This window comes from Palaemon carinicauda, chromosome 6, assembly GCF_036898095.1.
Source record: "Palaemon carinicauda isolate YSFRI2023 chromosome 6, ASM3689809v2, whole genome shotgun sequence".
Classification (NCBI taxonomy): domain Eukaryota; kingdom Metazoa; phylum Arthropoda; class Malacostraca; order Decapoda; family Palaemonidae; genus Palaemon; species Palaemon carinicauda.
Window position 1 is genome coordinate 124,370,595 of NC_090730.1, and position 7,500 is coordinate 124,378,094.

General features: G+C 35.6%; 1 protein-coding gene across 1 annotated transcript in view; it reads right to left on the reverse strand.

Moving 5' to 3' along the window:
- The window catches only part of LOC137643217 (DE-cadherin-like), a 202,783-nt gene that overhangs the window by 109,542 nt on the left and 85,741 nt on the right, over positions 1 to 7,500 (reverse strand). The window lies entirely within an intron of this gene.

The following is a 7,500-nucleotide window of genomic DNA, read 5'->3' on the forward strand; positions in this document are numbered from 1 at the left end:
GAGGGAAATAAAATGTAAGATAGAAAATGCAGAACAAAAGATTATACAGTCGAAAGAAAATGAAAAAAGGGACTTAGAAGAAAGGACACTTCAGAATATAAAAAGAAACCCCAAAGTACTTTACTCCTATGCAAAAAAGATGAATAAAGGGAGAATAGAAATAGGCCCTCTAAGAATTGAAGGACGGCTAACGAATGAAAAAAAGGAAATATGCAACATATTAGCAGAAAAATATAAGAGTGAGTTCACGCCAAGAATTGCGAATGAGAATAATGAAACAGAAATGAGAGAAGAAAATGTTGAATATCTAACGGATATAGATATTAATGAAGCAGATATTGTCACGGCTATAAACGAAATTAAAAATGGATCGGCAGCCGGACCAGATGGAGTTCCAGCGATTTTGTTAAAAAAAACTGCAAACACTATCGCGAAGCCGCTTGCAATAATGCTAAGACAGAGTGTAGATATGAGCGAGATATATGTTAAACATAAATTAGCTTATATAACCCCTATCTTCAAAAGTGGATCAAGACTAGAGGCAAGCAATTATAGACCTGTTAGTCTAACATCACATATTATGAAAGTGTATGAGAGGGTAATAAAAAATAAAATAATGAACCATTTGGTCAAAAATAATTTGTTTGATATGGGTCAACACGGTTTCGTACCTGGAAAAAGTAGACAGACCCAACTGATAGCACAATATGAAAACATATACAAAAATATGATAAATGAAAAAGACACAGATGTGATCTATCTAGATTTTGCAAAAGCCTTTGACAAGGTAGACCATAACATATTGGAGAAAAAAATGAGAAAGCATAATATTGTTGGAAAGATAGGAAAATGGGTAAAAGAATTCCTGCAAAACAGAAAACAGATAGTGGTTGCAAATGATGAGAAATCAGATGAAGCCCAGGTAATATCTGGTGTGCCACAAGGTACGGTATTAGCTGCACTGCTGTTTGTTATTATGATCTCAGACATAGACTGTGATGTTGAAAACTCCGTAGTGAGAAGTTTCGCCGATGACACAAGAATAAGTAGAGAAATTACTTGTGATGAAGATAGGAACTCACTACAAAGAGATCTAAACAAAATATATGAATGGGCGGAGATAAATAGGATGGTATTTAACTCCGATAAATTCGAATCAATAAATTATGGAAACAGAGAAGGAATGGTGTATGCATACAAGGGACCTAATAATGAGACAATCACAAACAAGGAAGCAATTAAAGACCTTGGTGTAATTTTAAATAGGAATATGTTATGCAACGACCAAATAGCAACACTGTTGGCTAAATGTAAAGCAAAAATGGGAATGTTATTCAGACACTTTAAAACAAGAAAAGCTGAACACATGATTATGCTTTACAAAACTTATGTGCTTAGTACACTCGAGTACTGCAATGTGATATGGTACCCACACTACCAAAAGGATATTGCGCAAATGGAGAGTGTACAAAGGTCCTATACTGCTAGAATAGAAGAAGTTAAGGACCTTGACTACTGGGAAAGACTGCAATTTTTAAAACTATACAGTCTAGAAAGGAGAAGAGAACGCTACATGATAATACAAGCATGGAAGCAAATAGAAGGAATTACTGAAAACATCATGGAGCTTAAAATATCAGAAAGAGCAAGCCGAGGTAGATTAATAGTGCCAAAAAATATTCCAGGTAAACTGAGAAAGGCGCACAGGACATTAATCCACTACGCACCAGCATCGATAATGCAGCGACTATTTAATGTGCTGCCAGCTCATCTAAGAAACATATCAGGAGTGAGCGTAGATGTGTTTAAGAATAAGCTCGATAAATACCTAAGATGCATCCCAGACCATCCAAGACTGGAAGATGCAAAATACACCGGAAGATGCATTAGCAACTCTCTGGTGGATATACGAGGTGCCTCACACTGAGGGACCTGGGGGAACCCAAACAAAAAATAAGGCAATAAGGTAAGGTAAGGTAAGGCTCTATCTTCGCTAGACATTCGACGATGAAGACGACAAACCGGTCTTCCCCAGGCCTATCTGGCACACCAATTCCATCCCAGTGGTCACTGCCAAGAGATGGATTAGCTTTGTGATATCACAATCTAACTCTCACTCCCCTTTGCTCTATAAACTAATATTGCAATGCTACGGATTGTTCGAAGAGCACGAGGCCGTGATGGTACAAGACCAGCTTAATCTAAAACAGCAACAGCCTTTGTAATAAATTGTACGCTGTCTATGAGTAGAGTATGATATATGCGAAACGTTCTAAACAAATGGATGTTGGGCAATCATAAAGCAATTATAAAGATCGAATTAGAAACAAGCTTCAGATAAAAGGCAATTCCCTTTGATAACATTGCATTAAGAGAGGGTCTCCTCTGTAATTATTATTGTTTTATTATTACTGCCAATATATTTTTCTCATTGACTGCTCGTTTTTCTGATTACAGAAAAATAAAATGTGTAGATATTTTAGACCATTTTACTAAAGGGGGGCCGAGAGACAAACAGCATATTGTTATGTTTTTAGATATATGTGGATCTTGATTACATACATTTCTATAACTGTTAGGTGTGGAAGGTTAAGCCTTCTAATACTATTGATGTTATGTTATTTCTTATACGGCGCGCAAATAGTTCCTAGAAAAGACCTAAAAGTTCAATGCAGGTCATACAGCCATTTTTTTTAATTCTGATATATTTCATTATCTCTAATATGTAGTAATAATAATAAAAGAAAATTCACATGTCAAGCTATTATTGAGAATCGAACGTAGAGTGCTGTCAAACAATTTCAAATTAGTTTCCAGCCCACTAAACAATCAACAAACTAGTTGAATAAAACTGCATAAAATAGGCACTTAAAATAAATCGAATTTACCTACAAACAAAAAAGAAAAATTTTTTGATGTTTGTTTTCATGCAAGAAAACTCAAACCCAATCCAGAAGAAGGCCTTGATACAAAGGCTATGATCAACAAAAGGTATAAGAACAACGCGCTTAAACGTGACACTTTCCATGACCCAGCTTCCATGACGTGCAACACATTCCATAAATAAACCAAACGCCATTGAAAAAGGATTTTAGCGTTCATAAATATTCACATTTAACAATAATTTTTGTAGAAGTATTTGTAATAGACTGCTATACATTTAGCTACTATCATTTAAATGAATTAGTTTAGTGAAGTATTAAGTACCATTACTAGACTCTCGTGAGGATCGTAGAGGGACTTATTTTCTTAAGTAATATGCAAAGTCTGGAGTTAGATAGAGTCTCAGAAGATGGAAAACCAAGTAGGGTAAGGCCAAAGGAACGGATGAAAAGCAGAAGGCAGAGAGCAATGTAGCTGTCGCCTAAAGAACGTAGGATTTGACTAGAAAAAATGTAGATTTGTGAATCACTATAGAAACAATCAAACAGTAACCTGGAGTTAATTTAGATTTTCTCAATTACTTCTATAAAGAAAATAATTGTCGAAGTCTTTCCCGTAAACTTTTGGTAGCTTCTTTGAATTGCAGTTCTTTTTGTCCTTGCAATTGCGAGTTTTAAGGGTGACCTTAAAATACGACGAAAAGTATTAATATCTCAGTTTAACTGCTTGGAAATCCTTCATCATAGTGTACGTCATTTGAGCAAACACAAAATATAAGTGCTGTGTCTTCGTGAATAGAAGTATACGTGTGTAAAAATATATCCGCAGATATTAGAGAGAGAAAAGGAAAGGTTGGAAGGTAATATGAATATAAGTTGAAAAAGGTTTATTCAAGAGAAAGTGAATGGTATGGAATAAATAAACAAAGACAAACGCCTTATATATAAATGTCAAAGCCTGTAATTGATCGCATACATAAATGTGAGCACATAAATAAGATCCATGATTTATCTCTCTCTCTCTCTCTCTCTCTCTCTCTCTCTCTCTCTCTCTCTCTCTCTCTCTCTCTCTCTCTCTCAATCATAAACTCTAGTGAAACACACATGAAGGCGTAAACACACACATACATACATACATATATATATATATATATATATATATATATATATATATATATATATATATATATATATATATATATATATATACATACATATATATATAGATATATATATATATATATATATATATATATATATATATGTGTGTGTGTGTATATATATATATATATATATATATATATATATATATATATATATATATATATATATATATATATTATTATTATTATTATTATTATTACTATCCAAGCTACAACCCTAATTGGAAAAGCAAAATGCTATAAGCCCAGGGGCTCCAATAGGGAAAAATAGCCCAGTGAGGAAAGGAAATAAGGATATAAATAACTGAAGAGAACAAATTAACAGTAAATCATTCTAAAAAAAGTAACAACGTCATAACAGATATGTCATATATAAACTATGAACAACTTCAAAAACAAATATGTCATATATAAACTATAAAAAGACTCATGTCCGCCTGGTCAACAAAAAAGAATTTGCTCCAACTTTGAACTTTTGAAGTTCTACTGATTCAACAACCCGATTAGGAAGATCATTCCACAACTTGGTAACAGCTGGAATAAAACTTCTAGAGTACTGGGTGGTATTGAGTCTTATGATGGAAAAGGCCTGGCTATTAGAATTAACTGCCAGCCTAGTATTACGAACAGGATAGAATTGTCCAGGGAGATCTGAATGTAAAGGATGGTCAGAGTTATGAAAAATCTTATGCAACATGCATAATGAACTAATTGAACGACGGTGCCAGAGATTAATATCTAGATCAGGAATAAGAAATTTAATAGACCGTAAGTTTCTGTCCAACAAATTAAGATGAGAATCAGCAGCTGAAGACCAGACAGGAGAACAATACTCAAAACAAGGTAGAATAAAAGAATTAAAACACTTCTTAAGAATAGATTGATCACCGAATATCTTAAGAGACTTTCTCAATAAGCCAATTTTTTGTGCAATTGAAGAAGACACAGACCTTATATGTTTCTCAAAAGTAAATTTGCTGTCAAGAATCACACCTAAAATTTTGAAAGAGTCATACAAATTTAAAGAAACATTATCAATACTGAGATCCGGATGTTGAGGAGCCACCGTCCTTGACCTACTTACAATCATACTTTGAGTTTTGTTAGGATTCAACTTCATACCCCATAACTTGCACCATGCACTAATTTTAGCTAGATCTCTATTAAGGGATTCACCAACCCCAGGTCTACATTCAGGGGATGGAATTGATGCAAAGAGAGTAGCATCATCTGCATATGCAACAAGCTTATTTTCTAGGCCAAACCACATGTCATGTGTATATGGTATGAAAAGTAATGGGCCAAGAACACTACCCTGTGGAACACCGGATATCACATTCCTATACTCACTATGGTGCCCATCAACAACTACTCTTTGAGATCTACTACTTAAAAAATCAATAATAATGCTAAGAAACGACCCACCCACTCCCAACTGTTTCAGTTTGAAAACAAGGGCCTCATGATTAACACGGTCAAAGGCAGCACTAAAATCAAGGCCAATCATACGAACTTCACGACCACAATCAAGGGATTTCTGTACTGCATTGGAGATTGTAAGAAGGGCATCACATGCTCCAAGGCCTTTACGAAAACCAAATTGCAAACTAGGGAATAGATGATTACCTTCAGCAAACCTATTAAGACGTTTTGCCAGAAGACGTTCAAAAACTTTAGATAATATGGGAGTTATGGAAATTGGGCGGTAATCAGTGGGACTTGAGCTACCACAAACACATTTACATAGAGGAGTAACATTACCAATTCTCCAACAAGTGCTAAAAGCTCCTCTTCTTGCTAACTTGCGCAAAATAACAGATAACTTTGGAGCTAAGAAATCTGCTGTCTTTATAAAAAACAAAGGAAAAATACCATTTGGGTCTACACCTCCATAAGCATCAAGGTCCATCAACAGAGCTTTAATCTCACGAGATCGAAAAGCTAAACTAGTTAGTTTAGCCTCAGGAAAACAGGAATGAGGAAGTTCAAGTTTTTCATTACTCTGTTTACTGTCAAAAACATCAGCCAAAAGGGTTGCCTTTTCCTTTGGACAGTGAGTGACTGAGCCATCTGGTTTAAGTAAAGGCGGAACTGCTGCATCTACACCAAAGAGTGCAGATTTAAGGGTAGACCACCATTTATGTTCCTGAGTTGTACCAGAGAGGGTTTCTTTTATGATTAAATTGTACTCCTTTTCAGTTGAGGCATAAACTCTCTGAGCAAAAGCTCGAAGCTGAGTATAGTTGTTCCAGGTCAAATCTGATCTGTTACCCTTCCAAAGGTGATAGGCCTCCTGCTTCTCCAAATAAGCACGTCTACAATCATCATTGAACCACGGTTTGTCCTTCATTCGGTACCTTAGCACACGAGAAGGGATACGCCTATCAATTATGTTGACTAGATTCTCATTCAAAGAGACAACAGGATCTACACTATTATATAATTGTGACCAATTCAAGCACAAAAGATCATGCAAAATCCCATTCCAGTCTGCTTGGGATTTCATATAAATTTTACAGGAATATGATATATCAGGGACAGGCTGCTCAGTCTTCACTAATAATGAAATCAAGGCATGATCAGAAGTCCCGACTGGAGAATCAACCTTACTAGTTATAACGCCAGGGGAGTCAGTGTATACGAGGTCCAAGCAATTACCAGACCTGTGAGTAGCTTCATTTATGATTTGCTCACAGCCTGATTCAGAGGCAAAGTCTAAAGCTCTTAAGCCATGGCGATCGGTAGGAGAGATAGAACTTAACCACTCCCTATGGTGAGCATTAAAATCACCAACAAAGACAAAAGAAGCCTTTCTATCATCTTCTTGTATCTTAGCCATAATGGTAAGAAGACAATCGAAGATAGAATCATCCATGTCTGGATTCCGGTAGATCGAACACAAATAAAAGTTGTTATGCCTGCCACAAACTTTTATTACCTGAATCTCATGACATCCACATTGATAGCAGGACTTATGAGAAGCAGGGTACTCGGTCCTAATATACACCGCCATTCCCCTGGCCCTAGGAATGGCATCACGTTTCAGCATTATTGGCTTCTTAAAACCAGTTATAAGGAGCTCAGATGAGTGCCTCATATTAGAAACCAAAGTTTCTGAGCACAAAAGAATATCATACTGTCTGGACGCAACTGTAAGGTCTTGGATATTTGCATGAAGACCACGAATATTGCAATACAGAAGACGACATTGACGAAATCTAGGACGTACTGGTCCCGGATTTTGCTCAATGTCTCCAGACAGCATAAGAATTAATAGAAATAAAAAAGAGACATCATACTTAAAAACTAGATTAACAAGAATTATAACAAAAACAATATGTACAGAATAATAAAAAAAGTGATTGATGATACCCATAGACTATAGTAAAAAGTCGGAAAAACTGGTCAACATGGAGGAGCTGATACACCATGCAAGGCTAAATACCCTCCAGGAT